This window comes from Ictidomys tridecemlineatus, unplaced genomic scaffold (genome assembly GCF_052094955.1).
Source record: "Ictidomys tridecemlineatus isolate mIctTri1 unplaced genomic scaffold, mIctTri1.hap1 Scaffold_54, whole genome shotgun sequence".
Classification (NCBI taxonomy): Eukaryota; Metazoa; Chordata; class Mammalia; order Rodentia; family Sciuridae; genus Ictidomys; species Ictidomys tridecemlineatus.
The window spans coordinates 764,089-790,106 of record NW_027523576.1 but is presented as its reverse complement, the minus strand read 5'-3'; the positions used below and the strand labels follow the sequence as shown (position 1 = coordinate 790,106).

At 42.5% G+C, this 26,018-nt stretch overlaps 1 protein-coding gene across 2 annotated transcripts in view; it reads left to right on the top strand.

Moving 5' to 3' along the window:
- Positions 1 to 2,079: 2,079 nt before the first annotated feature.
- LOC144373968 (uncharacterized) overlaps positions 2,080 to 26,018 on the top strand; it is a 172,525-nt gene continuing 148,586 nt past the window's right edge. For both annotated transcript variants that reach the window (XM_078036926.1, XM_078036918.1), the window contains exon 1: positions 2,080 to 2,205. The gene's annotated coding sequence lies outside the window, so the exon portion shown is untranslated. The remainder of the gene's footprint in view (positions 2,206 to 26,018) is intronic.

Below are 26,018 nucleotides of genomic sequence, written 5' to 3'. Positions count from 1 at the left end.
TGGACGTAAAGTCCCAAGAGGGAAAGAGAATAGCATTAATAAGTACCCACTGTCAGCCTGGTACTTTACATAAGCTGCATCATTTTCCTTACCATAACTCTGCCAGGTAGGCTGTTAATATTTCCATTTGCAATCTCCTCACTAGACATTTTAGACTGAAGTTCAAGTTTCCATGGCCTTGGGGACCTCATTTATTCTAACGCTCAGTTTTCTTATCTGTAAAAAAAAAAAAGTAGTAGTATTAATCCTGATATCACTTATTAGCCCCTTAATTCCTTTTTGAAAAGGCTTACAATTTTTTAGAGCACCATTAGCTCTAAATAAAAAGTGACAGCTGGGCTGGGGCTGGGGCTCAGCAGTAGTGCACTTGCCTGGCATATGTGAGGCACTGGGTTCAATTCTCAGCACCATGTAAAATAAATAAAGGTCTATCAACAACTAAAAAAAATTTAAAAAAAAAGTGACACTTCCAATGGCTCTTTTTTCTTCCGGCTTTATTGAAATATACTTATCAAATAAAATTATATGCATTTAAGATATACCATGTGATTATTCTATTTTTTATATTTATATGGTAATAAATTCACCTCACTATTTATATTTACTACTAAATATATCTTTTTTAATATTTAGTTTTTAGTTATAGGTGGACACAATATCTTTATTTTATTTTCATGTGGTGCTGAGAATTGAACCCAGTGCTTCTCACATGCTAGGCAAGTGCTTTACCTCTGAGCCCCAACCCCAGCCCTATATCTTCATATATATATATGTAATGAAATGAATGCCACAGTCGAGTTAATTAATATACTCATCACCTCATGTAGTTATGAGCATATTGGAAATATTCAAGAGCTACTCTCTTGGCATATATCAGGTATACAATACAGTATTTTTTACCTGAATACCTAATACCATGTAAATCCTATGTAAATAGTCACCAGACTGGACAGTAGATCCCAGGAACTGGTTCATAACTCCATTTCACCCTGTCCCTGGCAATCACCACTCTGCTCTCTGTCTCTTTAGTTTCTTTGCCTTTAGATTTCACGTACATATGAGATCATGGTCTATGTTTTTCTGTGTTTGACCTATTCCATTTAGCGTCCTGTCCTTCAGTGTTTTATCTATGTTGTTACAAATAGCAGGATTGCTTTCTTTTTATTGGCTAAATAATATTCCATTGCCTGTCTGCACAGTGTACAACTTTTTTTCCTTCATCCATCACCACTTGGGTTGTTTCTGCTTCTTGGCTATTGTAAACAATGCTGCTCAAGTGGTTACCTTCAGGGTCCCACCAGATAACATACATAGTGACACCAGACTCTGTAGGAGCTGGAGAAATACTTACTATACCCAAATCTAAGTAAAATTACTTCTGCCAGCATGCTGACTTTCTTTTCTTTTTCTTTTTGGAAAATGGGGCCAGGTATTGGTTAATATTGGTTATTGGTTATGATTAACTTATCCAAGGGCAATTTACCATTGAGCTACATTCCCAGCCCTTTTTATTTTTTTATTTTAGGACAGGGTCTCACTGAGTTGCTTGGGGCCTCCATAAGTTGCTGAAGCTGGCCTTAAACTTGAAATATTCTTGCCTCAGCTTCCCAAGCTGCTGGGATTACAGGCAGGCACACTGCACCCTGCATAACTTTCTTTTAAAACTTATCACCAGCAGCTCTGGAAGCTGAGAGAGAGCCTTTCTCTCTTCTGCCAGGTACCGATGTAGCAAGGGGACAGCCAGGTGTGAGGAAACTCCCCCTCCCAGACTCTAAATCTGCCAAGGCCTTGATCTTGAACTTCCCAGAACTTTGCAAAATACATTTCTGTTGTTTAAAAGATACCCAGTTATGGTGTTTTGTTAAAGGAGCCAAAGATAAGCCTCAAAGGGACAGAGAGAGGATTGTGGCCGACTCGTGTCCAGGATATTGCAGGCTCCAGCCCTGGGCCTCTGCATGTGGCTGCTTTATGGAAAGTGCTTCCTCTTCTGCTTTTGGCACAACTGACCTATTCTGTGCTCTCCTGGCCTTCTAGATAATGCCTCTCTGACACTCGATTTCTGTTTTTGTTGACAGGGTGAAGGGCCTCTCTTTGTCAACTCGGTTTGAAGGAGAACTTTCCTGGTGCACACAAAAAGGGGCAGAGCACCCTCTGATTCCCAGGGAAGAGAACAGAACGACTCCTAGGGCCAGAGATTCTTAGCTGGTAAGGGAGCTCTCTTGCTGTTTTCTCCAGGAAGTTTTCCTCTGCATAAATTGTGCATTCATAGAGCCAAAGCACAAGAGTTCTCAAACCTGTTTTAAGTGGTAGAACACCTGGAAGTCTTAGCTTCCTTTGCATGAGATAATGAAGCACTGACATTTCCATTTCTCATTATATGAGCCATGATTTAGCTCAGAACACATTGATGGATTTAGCATTTAGGCTGAACTAGAAACATTCTGTTTAATCAAATGTGCATCTTAGCAAGGCCTAGTGGTGCGCACATGTAATCCCAGGGACTTGACTTGGGAGGCTGAGGCAAGAGGAGCTCAAATTCAAGGCCAGACTCAATAATTTAACAAGGCCTTTTCCCAAAAGGAAGAGAGGGGGAGCGGTGCTGGGGATGAAGCTCAGTGATAGCACCCACCTGAGTACCACTTAAAAAAAAAAAAAAAGGTTCATACTGTTGTAAAGTCAAAAAATTCCAGCCATAAACATGCCGGCTCATGGAGAAAACAAGCAGTACAGCTACAGGGGCTCAAGTTTCCAAGTGTCTCCATTACTATTCACTAGCTAATAGCTGGATTACCTATTAATTTGTACATTTTTCTTTGACGTCTACTATCAAGTACTGTTAGTACTTGATAGTTCTTGATAGTAGACATGAAAGAAAAATGTTGGGAGAACAAATTAAATTTGACAAAGTATTAGACATTAGCTCCCCTTTCTTTCCAAACAGATCATATTTTAGGGGCTTTGGAGTCAAAAAGACCTAGGTTTCAATATCCACCCCCTCCCCAACCAAGGATTAAACCCAGGTCCTTGCACAGGCTGGGCAAGTGCTATACCATGGAACTAAATCCCAGCACTTACTTCTTGTGGAAAGTGGTGGAAATAATTCCTTTGCAGAGTGATTCTGGAGATTCACATTACCGTGTGCAAAGCCAGCAGCACAGCCCCTGGCCTTAGGTAGGCGGCTTCGTGGGTATTGTTAATATTATCAGTCTCATTAAACACTAGTGTTCCATTAGGAGGGACAGACTCAGCTAGAAAAGGCCTTCACAGAGCAAGTAACACAGCTTCAGAGGGGAGCCCGGAGTCACAGACACCTCAAGTTTGTAGAAGCCAGGTATACAATTCCAGCTCCCAGTGGCTCTCCTCCCACACTGTGCTGTTCTCTTCTGCAAACCCAGGGCCTCTCTAAAATGCCCCACATGCCTCCCCGGAGGCCACAGGCTATTGCATTCTCTTTTGGTAGCCAGCCAAAAGGAGTGAATGTTTGGTGACTCACCAGGTGAGCCAGTCCCCAATCCCTTCTGACTCTTCCTTGTTAAAGAAAACACTCTTCTCTCAACTGTGCCCACGGGTTTGTGTTCCTTGTTATTTTTATTCCTGTCCTCTGTTCGGAGAATTCGTAAAGTGTCGGTGTGGGGGATGCCTGTCCCTGCAGAGACCACAGCTTCAGATTCTGGTATTGTGGCCAATAGGGCAGAGAAGGGCTGGGGTCCACACCTGCCAGAGGCTGCTGAGCTGGGGGCGGAGGGCTGGCTGCCAGCTTCGGGGGCTGCAGAGAGCAGGTTTGGGCAGAGAGGAGGGGACTGGGAGTGGAGGGGGAACGTGTCAGCACTTGTCTGCAAACCTCAGCCCAGCCCTCCCTGGGGAGAGAGGGACACCTGGGACATGAGGAGAAGCAGAAGTAATACAAAAGAACCCAGAGCACCTTAGGAACGTGCATAGTTTCCATTATCTTGGAACGTGGACCCAGTGCTTTAAAAGACGTTGGTTGGTTGTCTCCCCGACTCCACAACCTTAAGCATGCTGCCTTGGCTTCCTGGTTTGTAGCTCCGCTGGTGAGAAACTGCTGGCCAATCACGTTCCTGGAATTCCTATTACATCACCAACAGCCAATCAGAGCTTCTGATCAGCTACCCTAACCAGTGTTACTACCTGGGTTGACATAATCCTAGCCAAGAGCAAAGAAACTTGACAGCTTTTGTCAGCAGACACAGAGCCTTTCAAATGGTTTTTGGAAAGCCTGCAAATACTTGCAGGTCGACCTCGTTACTTTCTTGGGGAAATCCCAGTTCAGAACCAGTGATGTAGCCCAGTTCCCTTCATTTGCCCCAAGAAGGGAAGGGGGTTTGACCAGGGTCACATAAGAGGTATTAGCAGCAGGGACCTTCCAGCTTCAGAGTGACCTCCGGGTGCTGCTGCGCTCATATAATTCTAAACCTTTTTCCCTGTCTCTATCTCACTTGGGCTGATTAGCCGTTTACACATAGAGGAAGCAAGTCATTGTGCAAAGATGAGAATAGGCATGGAGGAAAGAGTTTGTGTAGCCCAAGGTAGGCCAGGAGGGGCACCTCCCCCTGACTTTCAGACTCCTGGAGTCCAGGATCAACTAACTATACACCCCTCTTCATTTCTACGAGTATCCTGAACAAAGACTACTTAAAATATCTGGAATCAAGCATTTCTATATGTCAAACCGAATGGTGCTTTTCCAAGACTTTCTCCTTAGTTTTCAAGACTTCTCCTTCCCTGGGCAGGATTGTCATATCTCCTGTGTCACTACAGTGACCCCAATGAGTGATACACTGTGACATACCTACGGGACTCTGCCTTGCTTAGTAGGAAATGCAAAGCCTGTGTTCAAGGACTGAATCCTCCTAAGATTTGAAGGTAAGCTGTGCCTCAAAGCCATGCTTCCTCTGCCATTTTGATTTTCACCACCAGTAAGAGAATTTCCACATAGTCAGAACAAAAGTCTACTTGCTTTCGTTCTTTCCGAAGTCTAATCTAGAAGTCATTAAACTATAGCCCTCTAGAAATATCCACCTCACCTGGCTTTGTAAGTAAGAGCTTCATAATCCATGTACCTGGTTGTCTCAGAGCGATCCCTTAAGATTCATATCCAATCACATCACTCTGTGCTTACAAAAAAAATCTCAAAATTCACTGTATTGGTGGATGCTTCTTAGCGTGGGTCTTTGTGACGTGGTTCACATTCCCTTCTGTCCCTATCTTCATTCACTACTTCTACTCCCCCTCATCTCTGACATCACTGGTCATGCCCTTGTGCATGCTGTGCTCGAGATCTGGGTCCTTGCCTCATTGCCTTTCTGCCCCTGCCAGGAAGGGAGAAGAACCATCTGGATAATTAACTGAGTCAGAAACAGACTCTTCTGTACCACCTTTTGTAATTGGCTGTCGGGTTTCTTATTTATCTTTGTACCTCCTGAGAGATGGAATAACACTGGTGCTCAAAAAAATATCTGAATGAGTATGCAAGTGGATAAAATACATGTTTTTCTCTTCTTTTCTAACATCAAAATGCAGGAAACACATTGTCACGTTCAGTTTACCATTGAGTACATTTAGGACTTTTGAATATTCTAGCTCCAGCCAAAGAAAATATTAAAATGTACAGTAAGCTGGGTACAGTAATGCACACCTGTAATCCCAGTGTCTTGGGAGGCTGAGACAGGAAAACCATGAGTTCAAAGCCAGCCTCAGCAAAAGAGGTCTCACTAAGCAACTCAGTGAGACCCTGTTTCTAAATAAAATACAAAATAGGGCTGGGGATGTGGCTCAGTGGTTGAGTGCCCCTGAGTTCAATCTACAGTACCAATAAATAAATAAGTAAATAAAATGTCCAGTAAGCAAATTTTAAAAAGTTCAACATTGTTAGTCATTAGGACAATGCAATTCAAAACCTTAGTGAGACAGCCCTTCTTTAAAAAAGAAAAAAAAATTTATATATATATATATATATATATTAGTTGTAGTTGAACACAATACCCTTTATTTTATTTATTTGTTTTTATATAGTACTGAGGATCAGGGTCTCACACGTGCAAGGCGAGAGCACTCTAGCCCTGAGCCACAACCCCAGACTGAAACAGCCTTTCTTATCCACCATGATGGCTATGAAAAATAGACAGCAGCAAGTGTTGACAAGGGTACAGAGCAATCCGAGGCCTGGTCCATTACAGGTAGAAATGTAACACAAAGATGACCCTGTAGAAAACAGTTTGACAGCTCAACGTAGTTATCATATGACCTAATAAATAATCTTCCTGTTTCAACCTCCTGAGTAGCTGGGACTTTGGGCATCTGTTGCTACACCCACCTATTTTATTTTCTTTAAATGATGTTGTTATTTGTTAGCATCTTTTACTTGTTAAGAAACATAGTCCTAGCTCATACATTTCATTTTTAAAGAACTGGCCAAAATTTTGGATACACTGAGAATATCTAATTATTTGGTCTTGGGCATTGATCCCAGGACTCATACATGCTAAGCATGTGCTCTACCACTGAGCTACAACCCCCAGTCCTTCCAAAAATATAGACTCTAAAAGGTGAAAAGAAAACCATAAAATCATTAACAAATGTTTAAATATCTACAAAATATGATCTTTACATCAAATAGCTGCAACTCAATTCAACTTGTATCTTTCCGTGGGTGTGTTAGTGTGTAAAATACATACTTAGGTTTAACATGGGCTATCCTGAGGATTTAACACCGTAAGTGTTCTGGTTTTGAATCCTGTTTTTACCTCTTGTACTTCTGTGGCTTTGGATAAGTTTCTTAACTACTTTGAGTCTTGATTTCATTACATATAAAAAGAAAATTGCCGTATCAACTCCATAAAGTTGTTTTGACCGTTAAAATTACATATTTATGTGAAAGTCTCAATAGAGTACACATTCAATAGTAAGGGCCCAATATGTAGTGGCTATTATGGGGACCATTATACTAAAGATGCATGGGTGCTCGTGGTTCATATTTGTGGGTAACAGCAGGGGTGGTAAAAGCTGAGAGCCCAGTGGCCCTCAGAGCTGGACAAGGCTTGCATTGAATTGTCAGTTCTGCAGGAGGAACAATGGAAAGAGAACAAAGGCCTGGTTCCATCGGCTGCTCCAGCAAATATTATTTTAAGTGAAAGCTACAAAAACAGTGCAGCAAAACCACAGGAGGGGTGGGGCCCACCAAGCTTTGCGTGAGGTTAGCTGATGGTGGACTGAGTCACGAAGCACTTTGTACAAATCGTGATCTGACAATGGCTGTATTTTCTTTGCTAACCCTCAGGATCACTGAGTTTTCAATGCTGGACTTTAGGGAGAAAAAGTGAACGTGATTTGAGGTGCATTCTATGTGAAAAAGCTTAAGCCCAACTCAAATTTGGTCATACATTTACCCAATCATCTTTATTGAAATTCTGTTTGGTTTTGTTGTTTTGCAATACAGAGGATTGAACTCAGGGCCTTGTGCATCCTGGGAAAGTACTCTACCACTGAGCTACAGCCCCAGTCCCAGTTGTCTTTAATGAAAAGAGTAAGATGATATGACATTGGGACCTTGACTGCTAGTAAACCTGAGCCTTCTGGTTGTGTGACAGTAGGGGGTTAAGTATTTGGAAGCTCCACAAATTTGTCAGCACCTGGATCCTCCTAAGCAGTGAGGATGTGGAACAGTCCCTGTCCTCAAGCGTGCACACAATTGTACCTATAAAATGTAACAAAACAAGGAAGCCTACAGTAAATGAAAGTTAGTGATTCCACAAATGTTCTACCTTCTTATTCAAACATCATAATATCGAAACTAAAATGACAACCAAGTTTATGTTTATTGCTTCTGGGCCTTGAAAAGCAATGTTTTATAAAAACAGCCTGATGGTAGAAATAGCACTGATCTGCTAGACAATAAAAAGATTAGAAACAAAAAGATCACCCTTTGGGACTAAGTTCTGCCCCTTGTCCAATCTGTGGCATTAGCCAAGTTAATTAAGCAATCTGCTTCAGCTTCCTCATCTGTAGAATAAATAAATAATAATACTTCCTTGGTTCGACATGAAATCAAGAAAGATGAATGGAGTGTTATTCAAATATAAATAAATATTATAGGAAATTGTAGCTATTGTTCTCAGTTGGAGGCTGTTTGTAGATAACCCAGGAACACAGAACTGCGTTATTTCTAGATGTGTTTGTTTTTCAAGTTTTAAGCCAAAATTAGAGCAGGAAATAAAAATGACAGGATATTAAAAGGAGAACACTACATGGAAATTAATTTATCTGATTTTCTATGTTTCATCTTTCAAGAGCTTTAGGATGTCCAATGGTCAAGGAGAAATTCATGTCTATACTGAGGGGGCCCAATCAAAAGTTTGAAGTGTGGTATAAGGAAGGGTCATTCAGAAAGGTAGGAGCAAGAAGAGCAAGCTCTCTAACTCGTTGTGATGTTTGCCATGCACAGAGGGAAAAGTAAGAAAGTTAGGTGTTCACTTTACTTGCCTTTATGTGTGTGGCAGGGTTGCTGGGGGTTTGAACCCAGGGTCTAGCATGTGATGGGCAAGTGCTCTACCAATGAACTACAACCCAGCCATCTTTATTTTATTTTGAGACAGGGTCTCCCTAAGTTGCTCAGGCTGGCCCCAAACTTGTGATCCTCCTGCCCCACAAGCAGCTGGGATTTCACACAGGTGCTACCGCACTCAGTTACTTATCTTGCATCACTAAAACAGCAGGAAACTGGGTGAGATTTAGGGGGAAAGAAACAAAGGAGGATTATGATAAATTTAAGTCAGTGATGAGAATCTGCTATCATTTGGAGCTTGAATGTCCCCAGAGGAAGGTGTGTTAAGGGCTTGGTCCCCCAGTCTCTGGAGAGACTTTACAAGGTGGGGCCAAGAGGGAGAAAGTTAGGTTATTGGGGGTGTGTCTTTGAAGGAGATATTGATTGGGCCCTTGGCCCCTCTTCTCTCTCTAAATCTCCTTTTCCTCCTGGCTGTCATGTGATGAGCACGTTCTTCCACCATGTGCTCCCACCATGATGTGCTGTCTCACCACAGGTCCAAAAGCAATGGAGCCAATTGGCCCACGGACTGAAGCCTCTGAAACAGTAAGCCAAAATAAACCTTTCCTTTTTATAAGGGGTTTATCTCAGGGGTTTGTCATAGTAATGGAAAGCTAACAGAGTCTAAGGTTATGATACTCAAAAAACACTGACTAAGAACATATTTTGTGCAAGGACTAAGGGTGGAGGGATGTGTGGGGCTGTATTCCTTAGTGTTCCAGGTAAAAGTCTTAAAACTATATCTGTTATTTGACTCTTAACTTTGGTAAAAAGAGAGTGTCAAATGCGTAAACCCTGGGAGGGTTTCCAATGCTCCAAGTGTATGAAATGACAGATAAAGTGTGAAAAAAAATGGGGGGTAAGGCATAGCCATCCTTAATAGCTTAGTAGTATAGTGTCCGTGAGCTCAATCCCCAGTGCCAAAAATAATTTATACACACACAGGAGCAATGGGGATGTAGGTCAGTGATAGACCACTTGCCTAGCACATGCCAGGGCCTGGGTTCCATCCCTAGCACCAGAAAAATACACAGGGCTGAGGTGTAGCTAGTGACATAACACGTGCTTAGCACGAATGAGGCCTGGGGCCCGTCTCCAGCACCTAAATAAACACACATGCGCATACACACAGAGATGATCATGTCGCTCCCTTCTAAAATCCTTAAATGTTTCCTTTGCTCTTGAAAAAAGAAAAACAAAACAAAACAAAAAATGAATCCTGTAAGAACTTCTCTCAGCTCCAGGATCCTGTGGAAGCTGCCCCTACTGCGCTGCCCTGAAGCCTCGCCTAGGGACTCTCCTGCTTGCTCTCCAAGCTCCAGGCCCCTGGTGCGGTCTCATTCCTTGGGCTTTGTCTGTAGCCTGTTTCTTGCTTCTTTTACTTGACTCCTCCTTAACCTCCAGGCCTCAGCTTTGATGTCTCTTCTGTAGGGAAGCATCCTCTGCCCTCCCAGGATTGACTTGGGACCCCTAAGTTCTGCTTTTTATAGCTCTCTACATCTCTCTTTTATAAAAGCCCCTAAATAATTTTAATTAATTTTTAAATGTCTCCCTCCCCTACTATCATCAGTTCCTAATAACTGGGACCATATCATCTTTATTCCTGAGCAGCTACTCTGCAATCAGGGCTAGGAGTGACTCTCGGTGCATACATGTTGTCTACATGAGTGATTGTCACCCTGCCCTGAAGCAGGGACATGGTTAGTGATTGAGGGGAAGTGACACAGAATTGCTTCTAAATCGCAGAATCAGAGCAAAGATTAAGCAGCCCCGTGATTTACTTCTGAGTGAGTTTCAGATGAGGAGCTCCTGATGGGGGGAGAATAAGTTACAAAGCATTGTCATTTTGCTGTCTGGGGCCAAGCGGTTCATCAAACCCCTGTGGGGCCCAATTCCCATGCAGGGAATAAACAAGGTGACATCATGGTGACATACTCCCGAGGGATGGTGCAATTCTGCCAGCTCCATTTGGTGGTTGGAAGAGGCCGTCTGTGGTCTCTCGGGCTACTAATCATCTCTGTAAGACTCATGATTCTGTGGCTCTCCAGGGATGGGTGACAAACTTCAGTCTCTCAGTCCCTTTGCCCTCCTTGTGGCCTTCGGGATCTAGCCTGCTTCCAGGAGAACCATGCCCTTGATCACTGGTTTTCAAACTCTGAGACCATTTAGAACATATGTCCCGCCACCCTCTACCCCCAACTTGACTCTCAACCTAACAGCTAACCTCCCCGTAGCACATCCCTGTTCGTAAGCCTTTTTATTTTTCCTCTCTCATTGGATCACCAACCTTATGTTCACAGAAGGAGATACAGTGAAGACTGTCTGTGTGCAGTCTGTGTACATATAGATTCAGCTCAGGGACCTGGTCAAGTTCTTCTTCACCTCTTCATACCTCAGTTGTCTATAAAAGGGGATAATAATAGTAACACCGTCACCTGATGTTTGTCAGAGTTAATTAAATTAATACATGTACTGAGCTACACGTTTCTAGCTGATAAGTAATCACTAAGTGTTCACTGTTTTGATTACTATGGTTATTATATAGTACTTTTCATGAGGAAAAAAATGGGATTTGTAATCTGGAGGACTGGGTTCTGTTCTGGCTGTATCAGTGGCTGGCTGTGTGATTTCAGGAAACTTATTTAGCTTCTCAGGCTTGATCTCCTCCTACGCAGCATAGCAGTTAATACTACTGACCTCAAAGAGGCATTATGAGCATTGACCAAGATACTACTTAGAAAACACCTACTGAAGGCCAGGCAGAGTGAATGCTTGGTAAATTGATAGCTCCCGCCTACTCCTCAGCATGGAAAACACATTACTTCCAATACATAATAAAAGAGAAATTACACTCTGATTACCTGACAAAGGGAGGTCAAGGAAGAGGGGAAAGAGCCTGCTATCAGATTCTATTGATAGCATCCAACACACAGTTATCCAAGGAGTCTAGCATTGAGTGTCACGGGCAGAGAAGGGGAGCGAACATTTATTGAGTAGCTACTATGTTCCATGCACTTTATCTAAGCCATCTGAGCCAGAAAAGTTTCCATTTTCTCCCCTTTATATTAACACTGGACCATGCTAATGTCATTTATAGGAATTAAAAGACAATAGCCAGGAGGAAGGAAGGAGGAGAGATATTTTATGGGGTGAAATCATTGCATGGCATGGCGGGGAACCAGGAGCAGGCAGTCCCTGTAGGAGTAGAAGAATTGGCACTGGGAACGGTGAGTCTGAAGAGGTGTGTGTGAACAGAACAGATTGTGGAGGGTCGTTTGCACCTCTATGTCCTCCTCACAGTGACAGGAGAGGAACATTTCCAGGAAGCCTTAGCGTAAGCCATTAAATAACACGTTGGCCACGAGGGAATGACGAGACCTTGTCTATTCTTCTGGTGCAAGCTGAACATCTGGCCTGATGGCATACAGGCTTCTTGGAGTATTCAGAGATGGTTCTGTTTGTGCCTGCTCCTTGACCAGCTCCTGATGCACATACTGGACCCCTGCCCCCTCCTTTACAGTTCAGCCTTTTGCCTTGACCTTCTCTTCTTTACCTCTCCCCAGGCAGCCCCCTTCCACATTCCTTCCCCAGCAGCCAAACTTCCTCCTTCCTGTCTGCGTTGCTTGTGAGAGGATCCAGCATGAAGGGTCCTGGGCCACTGGGAGCGACATCTATAAGGTGCAGACTTTTTAAAAAACCTGGATAGTGGCCCTCTTTGTATTCCTTCCATGTTTTGGGTATGCCAGACCTCATCTCTGTGGTACCCTGAATCCCATTCTGAAGGCATCTCTTGTTATTTCAGCTTAGGTGTCTTGCCAAGGCTGAGGAAAATGTGGCTGGGGGAAGAAGGGAGGGGGGAAAATGGATGCCACCACCTCATGAGCAGGAGTTCTGACTTTTTCAGGTGCATCCCAGGCAGCCTTGCATCTTAGCAAGTTCACCCTGGTGGCAGTGTGAAGAGCAAACTTGAAGGAAATGGGACTCAGGCAGGGAGCATGATCAGGGGTCTGCTGTAGCTCCCCAGGGGGAGAGCTGCCATCCTCTGGTTTATATGGTCACCTAGATTTCCATCTTGGTTTTCTTAGTGACCGTCAGTCTATGTGACTTTGGGAAAGTGACTTCTCAGACCCTCAATTCAATATAAAGGAGAGTGATTAATTCTATTGACTTCCAAGAGTCACTGTGAATATGAACTGAGGCAGGTGGTATAGTCTGAACATTATTTGTCCCCTCAGAAAACTTAGATTGAAATTTTACCACCGTAGTAAGGTATTAAGGGGGGGACTTAATCCACTTTGGTGTTTGGGGGTGGGGCCTTTGGCTGCTGAGAGCCACAGCTGAGTTGGAATGCCATGGCATTTTTGCCTGAAAGGAGCCATTGAGGTGATGATGGTTATGTTAAGATGTGCATTCAATTGTATATTAGACCTCTTCAGATCCGCCTTGGCCTACTACTTTGGAATTCTTGCGGGGATTCCTGGAGAGTTCACGTTGGTTGGGGAAGTGCCGTGCCGGAGGAGGGATTTCCGGTTGGTGGTGTTTCCTGGAAGGGCCGCATGGGTAGTGTTCATGGGAGTTCAATCAAGGAATTCCTGTTTTGAACCTACAAGTGCCTCGTGGCGGCTTGGTTATTTTGTGCCCAGCCAGACTTCGGCATTTGGCAAGTGTTTAGGATTAGATAAAGTCATCAGGGAGTTCCCTAACCCCCACCGTGAGGAAATACTGGTGGCAATAAGAGGAAAGAGTTGCTGGGATGTGGCTCAGGGGTGGGTTGAGTGGGTGCTTAGCATGCACAAGACCCTGGTTTTGTCCCTAGCACTGCACACATACACAATTAAAGGCAGAGAGAACATGACAATACACACATGCTCTTGTCTCTCCCCATGTGATGCCCTGTATTATCTTGGGACTCTCCAATCAAGAAAACCATCATTAGATGTGACCCCTTGACCTTGGCCCAGAACCAGGATTCATATGAATATTTTTTCTTCATAACTTATCCAAACTCTACTATTATGTTATTTGCAACAGAGAATGGATTAAGACATGAGGACAAATAAGGAAAAGAGGCAGATTTGAGGAATGCTTAGGACTGAAAGAATTGATTGGCTGAAGCTGGTAGGATAGAGGGAGGAATTCGCAGTGACTCACTGGTCTCCAGGTGGTTCTCTGGGCGACAGGTAGTGTTGGCAACTGAGCCGGAGATATAAGGAGTGGAGCAAATCAACAATGTGGGAGAGCTTTGCCCAAGTTTGAGGAACTCAATAATACCTAATCTTTTACATTTAATTCAAGCCTTCCAGCTTAGAAACTTTACCCTTTCAACATAGCAGCTGGAGGGTCTAGCAGATGTCTGATACTTGAGTCCAAAGCCCAGGAGAGAAGTCTGGGTTGCCAACTGAGAGTAACCAAGATCCCTCCAGGTAAAATGAGAAGAGATGGGTGGACAGCCTCAGATATAGGGCATGTGAAAAGCACCAGCTCTCTCTCTCTCTCTCTCTCTCTCTCTCTCTCTCTCTCTCACACACACACACACACACACACAAAAAAAAAAAAAAAAAAAAAAAAAAAAAGGTATTCAGGAAGATGAGGATACCGTGAGGCATCCCATTGCAGTGAGCATAAATTTGAAGTCCTTCTTGGGCCCATAGGGCCCAGCAAATTCTGGCCTTCCCATATTATCTCATCCCTTGCCCTTCCAGATCTGATCCATAATCTTCGTCTCTCCTTGGGTGCAGAGAATATTTTCCTTTTTGCTATGGCTTGCATATGTTTGTTCCTCAGATTTCATATGTGAAAAACATAACCCCCAACTCATATGTCGATGTTATCCGGAGGCGAGGCCTTTAGAAGGTAATTGGGATTATAAGAGGTCATGAAGGTGAAAGCCTTAATTGCTTTATAAGATGAGGGAGAGAAACCCCATTAGCTTTTGCTGCCTCTCCATATTGTGATGCAGCATGAGGCCCTGGCCAGACGCTAGCACCATGCTCTTGCACCCTGGCCGCTGGAACCCTGAGCTAAACAAACTTCTGTTCTTTATAAATTACCAAAGTTTAGTATTTGGTTATAGCAACAGAAAAGAGACTAAGACACCTGTTTATTTTTATTTAATATTTTTTTAGATGTTGGTGGATCTTTATTTTATTCATTTCCTTATATGCGGTGCTGAGAATCGAACCCAAAATGTGCTACTATTGAGCCACAACTGCAGTCCCAAGACACCTTATTTAGATCTGCTCCTCCCAGGCCACCACCTCCTAGGGCAGCCATTCTTGGCCACCCTATCTATGGCGGCTCTCTATGCCTCCTGACTACCACTTCATCCTGATGCATTTCCTTTGGCTCTCATAGCACTGCCTGAATCCTTTTAAATATTTATTTGCTTATTTGTCTCTCTCCACATCCCCCACTGAAATGCAAACTCCACCACCAGGACAATGACCTTGTCTGCCTTGTTCATCTCTGTATGCTCACCTACCAGAGTGTCTGGCACCCACCTGCAGAATGAATGAAGGGACCAGAGAAGGGTGCTGCTCCCAAAGCCTAGAGCAGTGGTTCTCTCTCAGGGCTGCTGCATCCAAGTCACTCATGAAGCTCTGTGAGCCTACAGATGCCTATGCCCTACCCCAGTCTCAAATCCATCAAATTAGAATCCCCTGAGAATTGGCAAGTGTAAAATGATCCACTTTGGTATCCTCAGATATCAGGCAGGGTCAAGGACAATTAGAGAATTTCAAGATGCATCAGCAGTGGCAAAGGAAGAAGGGAATTTCAACAATGAAGGACTGACAAAGCACACACTTGAACACCTTGGGGTGAAGCTAGTGTATTGGTCTGTTTTCCATTACTAAAATGAAACACCGGAGGCTGAGTACTTATAAAGAAAAGAGGTTTATTTTGCTCATGGTTTTAGAGGCTGAAAGTCCATAGAGCATGACACTGACTCTGGTAAGGGCTCCTTTCACTATATCCCATCATGGTGGGAACCAGTGGGCAGGGGATAAATCACATAGCAGGAGACAGCCAGAGTATAGGGAAGGACCCATGTTTTGACTTCCTATATGCCCAGTGCTGAAAGGTCCCCCCACCTCTTACCATTGCCACACGAGCCTCTAGGGGACATATTCAAACTGTATCGAAGCCATAGCAGCTGGGCAGTTTAAAGTCTGGGGGATGCTGTTCTGGAAGAAATAACACGGGGTGCCTTCCTGAGTCGACCTCATGGTCTCCTACCCCCAGTGCCCCGGATGTGGTTTGGGGGATTTATTCCACTCCATTCTCAGTCATGAGGTTTGATACGGCTTATCCATCCAGGGCGGGCTCTGACTCGTCCCAGGGATGTGTTCACCCCCTACAGCATTTGACTTGTGAACAGATCAAAGCCAAAGGTGTCCAGGATGCATTCTCAGGATCTTAAGTAAAAATATTGTGTTATCAGCTTTTTGTTACTGAGACCAAATACCTGACAAGAGCAAGTTGGAGGAGGAACTATTTATTCTGGCTTACAGATTCAGAGGATCCAGCTCATGGTCAGCTGACTCCGAGGCAGAAATATCCTGACAGAAGGACTTGACCGAGGAAAGCTGCTGAGCTTGGGGTAACCAGGAAGCTAGGGGTGGGGTGGAGTTGGGGGACCAGGGCCAGATACAGTCCTCAAGGGTGACTTCCAGCCATCCACCACCTGCCTAGTTACCACATGGTCCATTCCAATGATTTATCCATCAAATGGATTAATCCACTGGTGAGGTTACAGCCCTCATGACCCAACCATCTCATCTCTTGAACTTTTGGGGGGCCACCATAGATCCAAACCCCAACAGATGTCTTCTATAAATTCCCGGAAGAGATTCTTCCTCTGGAGGTGGTGGTATACGAATCTGCAACCTGGACTCATGGCAGTCATTTTGCTGCCACAAAAATCAGAGAGCAGTTTTGTGCGTTTCGATCCTTCTCAGGTAAATGAGGCCCCACAGAAGGGAGAACCGAGGGAAAAGGTAACTGGGGCCTTGGTAAGAGGAGGGATCCATAGGAACAAGCCCCATTTGGATCCAGTTCCCTGTGAATGCCTCAGTTCCATATATCAGTACATTCTTCTTATGGATTACCATGGTTTAGATGGGTTCCCCTCTGCCCAGGAGTTCATCTGTTGGAGGCTTGGTTGCCAGTGAGGCCATGTTAAGAGATGATTTGACCTCTAAGAGATGAGGCCTAGTGGGGGTTAATTTGGTCACTGGGGTCACTTCTCTCAAAAGGGAGTAATAGAGTTCATGAGGGTTTGTCCTGTTGGTTCCCTGTCTTGTGATGATGTGATGACTCCTTATTTTATGGGCTCCCACCATGATCCATCTGCCACAAAGTCCTCACCAGAGCCAAACTGAGCTTGTGCCACATTGTTTGGAATTTCAGCCTCCCAAACTGTGAGCTAAGTAAACATCCTTTCTTTGCAGAGTATCTTCTCTCAGGTATTTCATTATAGTAACAGAAAATGGCCTCAAACATGGTTGAAAGAATCGTAACTCATATAACTAAATTGCATCTGGTGAGATAAGGGTGAACTGGGATTTAGCTTATTGGGGTCCAGACTCTTAAACGGATTTTATTGAGCAAAGGTGATGGGTAAAAAATTACAACCTGACAGTTATTTTAGATGGTTAGCCCTGACCCTAAAGTAGATTTGATTCTAGAAAGTGAATCTTTTACAACTGCCCAGCATAGAGAAAGCTTTGTAGAAAGAGACAGTCCGTGAAGTCTTTAGCCCACATGCGTACACATGGATACTGAGATGTTTTGTAGCCAAGTGGCCATGGTAGTCTTAATAACCAAAGATGACTTTTTTTTTTTTTTGTACCGGGAATTGAACTCAGGGGCACTCAACCACTGAGCCACATCCCCAGCCCTATTTTGTATTTTATTTAGAAACAGAGTCTCACTGAATTGCTTAACGCCTCACCATTGCTGAGGCTGGCCTTGAACTTGCGATCCCCCTGTCTCAGCCTCCCTAGCAGCTGGGATGACAGGCATGTGCCACTGTGTCCGGCCCAAAGCTGACTTTTGATTTCTTTGGAAGTCTACATGAGAATGAGCAGATCCACCACATCTCAAGCTACTGTGGCCATGAATAGACCCTTCCATTTTTTTTTTTTCACATCTGAACATCCTCCATCTCTTTCGGGTTGTACCTTGTGTTTGGGTATTTATGCTTTGATTCATGCTAACTTTGCATATTATGGAATTAATCTGTAACAAACACCACTGTAAATAAAAATAAGTATGTGGCTGAAAGAGAAAAGAAAAATCCAGGAAGGAAATCCCAGTAGGTCCTCACCAATTCCAGTAACAATGGACTGCTCACTACTCTTATTTTCATGTAAGTTGAAGATGCACAAAATTCAGGGACTATTCTAGGGACTCCAATCATTAAAAAACAGAAGAGACAGGCTCTGGTGGCCACGACCCAGGGGTTGTAAATATAGCATTCCACTTTCCAGCTCTGTAGCCAAAAGAATGTAGACTTTGGAAACAGATTTAGGTTCAAGTCCAAGTTCTACCACTTACTGGCCATGTGACAAGTGATTTAATAAATCTGAGCCTCTCAGCTCAACTGTAAACATGAGCACAACAAAATCGACTAACTTGAGGATTAAATGGACCATGTAAGTGAGAGGGGCAAGCAGAACTCCCCAGCAGCTCCAGGTTCTCCCATAACAGAGTGGTGACCATAAGTTCAAATCTTATGTTCTCCACCGCTCCATCCAGATGAACCCTCTGGCTCTCACAAATATCAGTTTCTGTTCCTTTTCTTTCTCTCTGGTTTATGGCTGCATATAAACATAGAAAAAGCACCCAAAATTTTAATTATTTTCAAGCTGAATAGTGGGATTGTAGTATTTAAATACTGAGTAGATTTTTCTCATTGGTATCCCACTAGCTGCTTTTCAACTATTTTGAAGTATAAAGTAGATATATTTTAAGTGTACAGTTCAAGGATTTTGCATTTTGTTTAGAGACAGGGTCTTACTGAGTTGCTTAGCGCCTTTCCATTTCTGAGGCTAGATTTGAACTCGAGATCTTCCTGTCTCAGCCTCCTGAGCTGCTGGGGTTACAGGTATGTGCCACCATGCTCAGCTTAGTTCAAGGATTTTTGATAAATAAATATACTTATTGATCACAGGTCAAGATAAACTATTTCCACCTTTCCAGAATGTCCCTAAATGTCTTATTGCTGTTAGTTCCTCCTAAGTCCTATCTCAGATCATCACTGATGTAATTTCTATCATGACAAATGACTCTTTTCTAGAATTTCTTTTTTAAAAAAACCACTTTTTTAGTGGTTGATAGATCTTTATTTTATTTATTTATATGCGGTGCTGAGAATCAAATCCAGTGCCTCACACATTGCAGGTAAGTGCGCTACCACTGAACCACAACCCCAGCCCCTCTATTCTAGAATTTCTTGGTATAGATGAAATCATGTTGCATGTGGTCTTTTGTAACCTTTTGTTTGTTTTCTCAGTATAATTTTCTTTTTTTTTTTGTACTGGTGTTTGAGCCCAGGGTGCTTTACCACTGAGCTACATCCCTAGCACCCCTGCCCTTTTTAATTTTATTTTGAAACAGGAACTCACTAAATTGCTTAGGGCCTTTCTAAATTGCTAGGACTGGCCTTGAACTTGTGATCCTCCTGCCTCAGCCTCCTGAGTCACAGGATTATAGATGTGTGCCATGGTACCCAGCAGCCTCATGTGATATTTTTGAGATTCATCCATTGTTGTGTCTGTCAGTAGTTCATTCCTCTTATTAATTAATAGTGTTATTCATGCCAGCCATGGTGACACATGCTTATAATACTAGCTACTCAGGAGGCTGAGATGGGAGAATGGCAAGTTCACTAAGCCTCAGCCACTTAGTGAAACCCTGCCTCAAAAATAAAAAATAAAAAGGACCTGGGTGCAGGGCTGGGACTGTGGCTCAGTGGTAGCGCACTTGCCTGGCATGTGTGAGGCACTGGGTTTGATTCTCAGCACCCCATAAAAATAAATAAATAAAGGCCTATCAAAAACTAAAAAAAAGTATATAAAAAAAGGACTTGGGTGTAGTTCAGTTGTAAAGATAAAAAATGAAGGAAATCTTGGGTATAAAAATGAAGGAAAAAGAAAAGTGAGTAGTATTTCATTGTAGGAATCTTCCACAATTTTTTAAATCTGTTTATCTGTTGATGAGCATTTGACCTGTTTTCAGCTTTTGAGTGTCACAGATAAAGATGCTTGACATTTTTGTAACCTTTAATTTCTCTCAGGTAAATATCTTACCATAGAATTACCAAATCACAGGGAAAGTGCACATTTAAAGTTTTGAAAATTTATCCAAAGCATCAGTATATCAGAATTCCAGTTACTTCACATCTTTGCCAACACTTGATATTGTCAGGCTTGTTTAGTTTTAGCCACTCTAGTGAATTTGAAGTGGAAACTCGTTGTGGTTTGCCATTCAAAAAAATACTTAAAATTTACCACCTTGACCATTTTCTGTGCTTAGTTCAGTGGTATTAAGAATCTTCACTGGTTGGGAATCATCACCACCATCCATCCAGAGAACTCTCTTCATCTTGCAATTTTAAAATTGTGTGTTCATTGCCAAAGACAAATAATAACAAATGTAAAGATTTCTCCCTCGCTGCCCACTTCTCTTGGTGCTGGGGGTCAAATCCAGGGCCTCACCATGTTCTATCACTGAGCTACACCCACATACCCTTTACCTGATTTTTCTTATCATCCTAGAATCAGGTAACACCCCATTTAGTAAAACAGAATGAGTATTTCAACTAGCAGCAGCGTTGGTTTTTATAGACAAAAAGGCTGAAGAAATAAAAATTAAAAAATTTTTTAAAAATGCAGAACAAAAAAATCAGACTGGGTCATTTCAAAGTTACTTTCTTTGGAAGATGGAAACAAGGAGAGAGAACAATGGAAAAACAAATAATTGTTAATGCCAGGTTGCTTCGCATTACTTCTTTTTAATATATATATTTTTAGTTGTAGATACACACAATATCTTTATCTTATTTATCTATTTTTATGTGGTGCTGACGATTGAACCCAGTGCCTCATGCACTCAAGGTAAGTGCTCTACCGCTGAGCTACGACCCCAGCCTTTGGGTTCCTTTTTGTGGTAAGGATTAAAGCAGAGGAAGCTTCATGCTCATTGCATTCTCTCCTAATTTCTCAGAAGGTCAAACACCACTTAGTTTTAGTTTGGGGTCAGGGAGTTTTAGCATGAGTGACTCCATGTTGATTTTTGGTCTGGTCTGTTGGGACCTAGCACATGAGCTTAGTCCAAAACAGTGGCCTCCTGTCATTTTTATTTAATACCTGTAAACACTAAATTTGTCCTTCATTTCTCAGCACCTCATGGCAGCCACCATTTACTTTCTGTCTCTCTGAATTTGACTTACTCTAGGGACCTCATACATGTGAAATTGTATGGTATCTATCTTTTTGTGGCTTATTTTGCTTAGCACAATGGCCTCAAGTTTCATCCTCGTGGTAGCAGGTGTCAGAATGCTGGATAATATCCCGTCTTATGTGTGTATCAATTTTATTTATCCACTTACATTGGTCATTGGCCCCTTCTGTTTTGTTTCTACCTTTTGGCAATTACGAATAATGCTGCTATGAACATAAATGTACAAATATCTCTTTGAATTTCACCTCTCAATGTTTTCAGGTCATGTGCTCAGAAATGTAATTCTATTTTAAATTTTTTTTTAGAAACTGACATTACTGTCTTCTCTAGTGACTGCCCCATTTTATATTGTTACCAACAAAGCACGAAAATTCCAATTTCTCCACATGTCAACATGTGTAGTTTTCTGTTTTTGTGATTGTAGCCATCCTCAGGATATGGGATGGTGTATCGTTGCAGGTTTGATATAGATTTGTATTCCCCTTAATTCTGAGCATCTTTGTTTTTGTTTGTTTGTTTCAGTGATGGAGATCAAACCCAGAGCCTTACATATGCTAGGCAAAATGTTCAAACCTCTCTTGATGTGCTTATTGGCCATTTGTATACCTTCTTTGAAGAAATACCTATTCAAATCCTTTATCCACTTTTAATTCCAGTTCTTCTTGTTGTTGTTGTCGTCATTGATGGTGCTAAATTTTAAACTGTGCCTCTCTTAGTAGTGTTATTCCATTTTATAATTGAAGAAACTTTGTTTTCTTGTATGTGAGTGTGTGTGTGTGTGTGTGTGTGTGTGTGTGTGTGTGTGTGTGTGTGTTTTGCTGGAAACTGAACCCAGGGCTAACTAAGCATGTGCTCTTATCCTGAGCTTTATCTCCAACCCAAGAAATTAACTGTTCTGGATGGTCATGTGACCATGATGGGACTAGCCACAGCTTTGCTCATCTCACCAAAGGTAAAGATAGATAAGTGAATAATTCATTGGAATCTTGATTGAACATATATACCAAGGCCAATGGAAGGGTGACAGATGCTGAGGAAACCAGGTTTACAGTTCCATGAGGGACATGAATAAAGAGGCAACGATAACACAGTGTGACAGGTGTCATAACAGGCAGGAACCTGATGCCAGCAAGGTGTATTTGGGAACTGAATGCAGTTTAGTAGCCAGAGCCCTGATAGAAGGACTGACTGGAGATGAGCCTAGAGAGGGGGGTTGGTTTTTAGCTGTGAACAACAGAATCCTCTTGAGCTTATTCACCCAGAAAATAAATCTGTAAAAGAATATTAGGTAGTTTACATCTCCCAGAGGGCCAGAGAATGGAATATGGAGGCTGCAACCAGAAACAAAGCCCCCCAAACCATCCCCAGGACTCTCAGCAGAGACTCCATTGTCACTGTCCTGCTGGCCAAGACACAAAAGCTCACCAGCTTTGGTGACCACTACTGCTGCTCCCTAGGAGCTCTGCTTTCACCCAGCTTCAGGTGGACTCCCTGGAGTGCGCGCTCCCTGGCATAGCCCACTTCTGAACAGAGTCTTGCATGGCTGTGTCTGATTGGTAGAGATGAAACTCGCCAAGGGCAAGGGAGGTTGGCAGAGGGAATTTCTCAGGCTTATATCTTCAGTAGGCAGGACCTGTTGGAGAGGTAGCACCTCAACCCTAAGAAGAGGTTTGCTATAGTTTGGATCTTGAATGTCCCCCAGAGGCTCAGGTGTGGAAGGCTTGGTTACTACCCTATAGCACTACTGGGGGATGGTAGAGTCTTTAGGAGGTGGGGCCTAATGGGAGAAAGTTAGGTCATGAAGTTTTGCCATTAGGTAGAATATTTGGACTCCAGCCCTCTTCCTGTCTCTCTTTTATTTCCTGGCCAGCATGAGGTGATAGACCCCCTCCACCATGGGCTCCTGCCATGATATACTATGTAGCCACAAGTTCAAACCAACAGGACCTAGCAAGCATGAACTTAAGCCTTGAAATCATGAGCAAAAATAAATCTTTCCTTTTTATAAGTTATTTCAGGTATTGTTTTAAACATTTTTTTTTTGTAGTTGAAGATGGTCAGCACACCTTCATTTTATTTGTTATGTGGTGTTAAGGATCCAGCTCAGTGCCTCACATGTGCTAGGCAAGTGCTCTGCCACTGAGCCACAACCCCAGCCCCCTATTTCAGGTATTTTTGAAAGGTGGAAAGTTGACTGACAAAAGGTTTAAAAAGTGATATATCCTTTTTCTTTTTTTAATATTTATTTTTAGTTGTAGTTGGATACAGTACTTTTATTTATTTATTCTTATGTGGTGCTGAGGATTGAATCCAGGGCCTTGCACGTGCTAGATGAGCGCTCTAACACTGAGACACAACCCCAGCTTGATATGTTCTTTTTTAAAAAATTTTTTTTAGTTGTAGATGGATGTGATGCCTTTATTTTATTTATTTATTTATTTTTGTATGCTAAGGATCAAACCCAGTGTCTCACACATGCTAGGCAAGCGCTCTACCACTGAGCTACAACTCCAGACCCTGGTGATATGTTCTTGCATAAAAATTTGTACACAAATGTTAATTGTTCACAGATGTTTAACTTTGTTTGCAAAAGCCCCAAACTATAAATATTCCAGATGTCTATCAACTGGTGAATAGTGAAGCCACCTGTGGTCTACCCATATGTGTTGCTCAGCAATAAAAGGAACAAATACACAACAATACACAATAACTTGGATGAATCTTCAAGATATTATGCTGAGAGAAGGAACCCAATTCCCCCAAATTATTCCCATACCATATGACTCTATTTCTGTAACATTTTGAGATAGCAAAGTTTTACAAATGGAGAACAGAGGGTATTTACCAGAAGTGATAAATACCAATCTGATAGTGATAGGGAGAAGGGTCACAATGGGAAGGAAGAGAATGTGGTTACAGAAAAGTAAGGGATCCTTGTATTGATGGAAATGTTCTATGTTCTGAGTGTAGAGATGGGTACGTGGATCTACACACATGATAAAAAGGTATAGCACTAAACACACACACACGTGCACTGCTTTGGTCTGAATATGAGTTGTCATTGGAACTTAACCCCCGAGGTAATAGTACAAAGAGATAGGTCTTTTTGGAGGTGATTCAGAAACCTCAAGAATGGGATTAGCTGCCCTTCATAGATGAGCCTGAGAGAGCAAGTTCAATCTTCTTGCTCTTCTGCCTTCTGCCAACCAAAGACATAGCAACAAGGCACCATCTTGGGAGCAGAGAGCAGTTCTCACCAAGCCAGCACCTTGTTCTTGGATTTCCCAGTCTCTGGAACTGTAAGAGGTAAATTTCTGTTCTTTATAAATTATTTAATCTGAAATATTTTGTTATAGCAGCATAAACATACTTGTACCCCCATGCAAGCATAAACATGTATGCATCAATGCATCCAATTAAAACTGGGAAAATGTAGTACAACTGGTAGATTGCATAAATCTCCATGTCCTGGTGGTGATATTGTAGTATTAGATGATGTTACCATTGGGGAAAACATACATGGGGCCTCTCTATATCACTTATTACAACTACCTGTGAATCTACAATTATGCCCATAGAAAAACAGAAAAAAAAAAGCAAAAGCATTGGGAAGCCAGAAAACACTAGGGGGTTGGGACTTTATTTTAAGAGCTGTGAGCAACTATTGAGGGATTTTCAGCAGGTGTAACACACGTCTTCGTTTAGCTTCTATTTTTTAATCCAACGCTAAGTTAATATTATCCTGGCCTAACTTACAACTGTGACATTTAAATTTAAAATAAAGTGTAAAAAAGATCTATCCTTTTTTTAGCCTCTCATGATTTTCCAGATTTCCCAGGAAAGCAATTTTAGGCCCAGCATATGCGCTCTGATTCCTCCTGAAGCAGAAAGAATAAGGAAGGATCCTTTATTTTATTTCTTCCACAAATGTAAGCATATGCTATGGGTCAGACTCTGTGCCAGGCACTGTAAATTCAGTGATGAATAAGAGACAGTTTTACCTTTGACAGGCTGCGTTGTTAATCCCTTGGGGGAAAAAATAATGGCTCTAATACAAAAGGGATTTATTTGAGCCTCATATAATCCAGAGTCTAGGGATGAAGGTGTAGAGTTGATACAGTGGCCTCAGATGTTATGAATGTCCCAAGCTCCTGCTATCATTTTGCTCCACCATCTTTAGCACGTCTTCCCCCTCAAGATCATTGTGGGTATCTCAATTCATCATAAGGAGTGTATTAGTCCATTTTCAGTTACTATAATGAAACACCTCAAGGCTGAATACTTTATAAACAAAAGAAGTTTATTTAGCTCATAGTTCTGGAGGTCAAGGGCATATCCTGATAAGGACCTCAGGGCAGATGGTATTTCAATGGTGGGAGCACCACCATTGATTTAGTATATCTGGGATGGGGCTGGAGAATTTGTATTTATGTTTTCAACAAATAACCTGCAGTTCAGGGGAGCTCATTTGAGAATCACAGCTATAAGTAACAGGGGGTGAGCAGAAGAATTCACATAAGGGATTCAAGTTATCAGTTTTTTCGGTGGATCACTCATGGAATTAACCTAAGGATGGAGTTATTTCCTACAGAGGTTAAATCCCTCAGATATAGCAGCTCCCTTTTAGCACAGCCTTACAAGGAAGGCAGCTGCCCTTAAGGCTAAAATTATACTGTTCAGCACATATGGTGTCTTTGTCTGTTTTCTGTTGCTATAACTGAATACCTGAGATTGGGTATCTATAAAGAATAGAGGTTTATGGTTAATAGAGGTTCTGGAGGCTGGAGAGTCCAAGAGGATGGTGCCAGCATCTGCCTAGCATCTGATGTGGTCTTCTTGCTGCATCATAACCTGACCAAAGGCATCACACGGTGAGACAGAAGATGTGGGCTAGTTCTTTCCTCTTCTTATAAAGCCACTAATACCATCATGGGGGCCCTATCCTCAGGACCTCACCTCCTCCTAAATACCTCCCAAAGCCTCCCTCCAAATA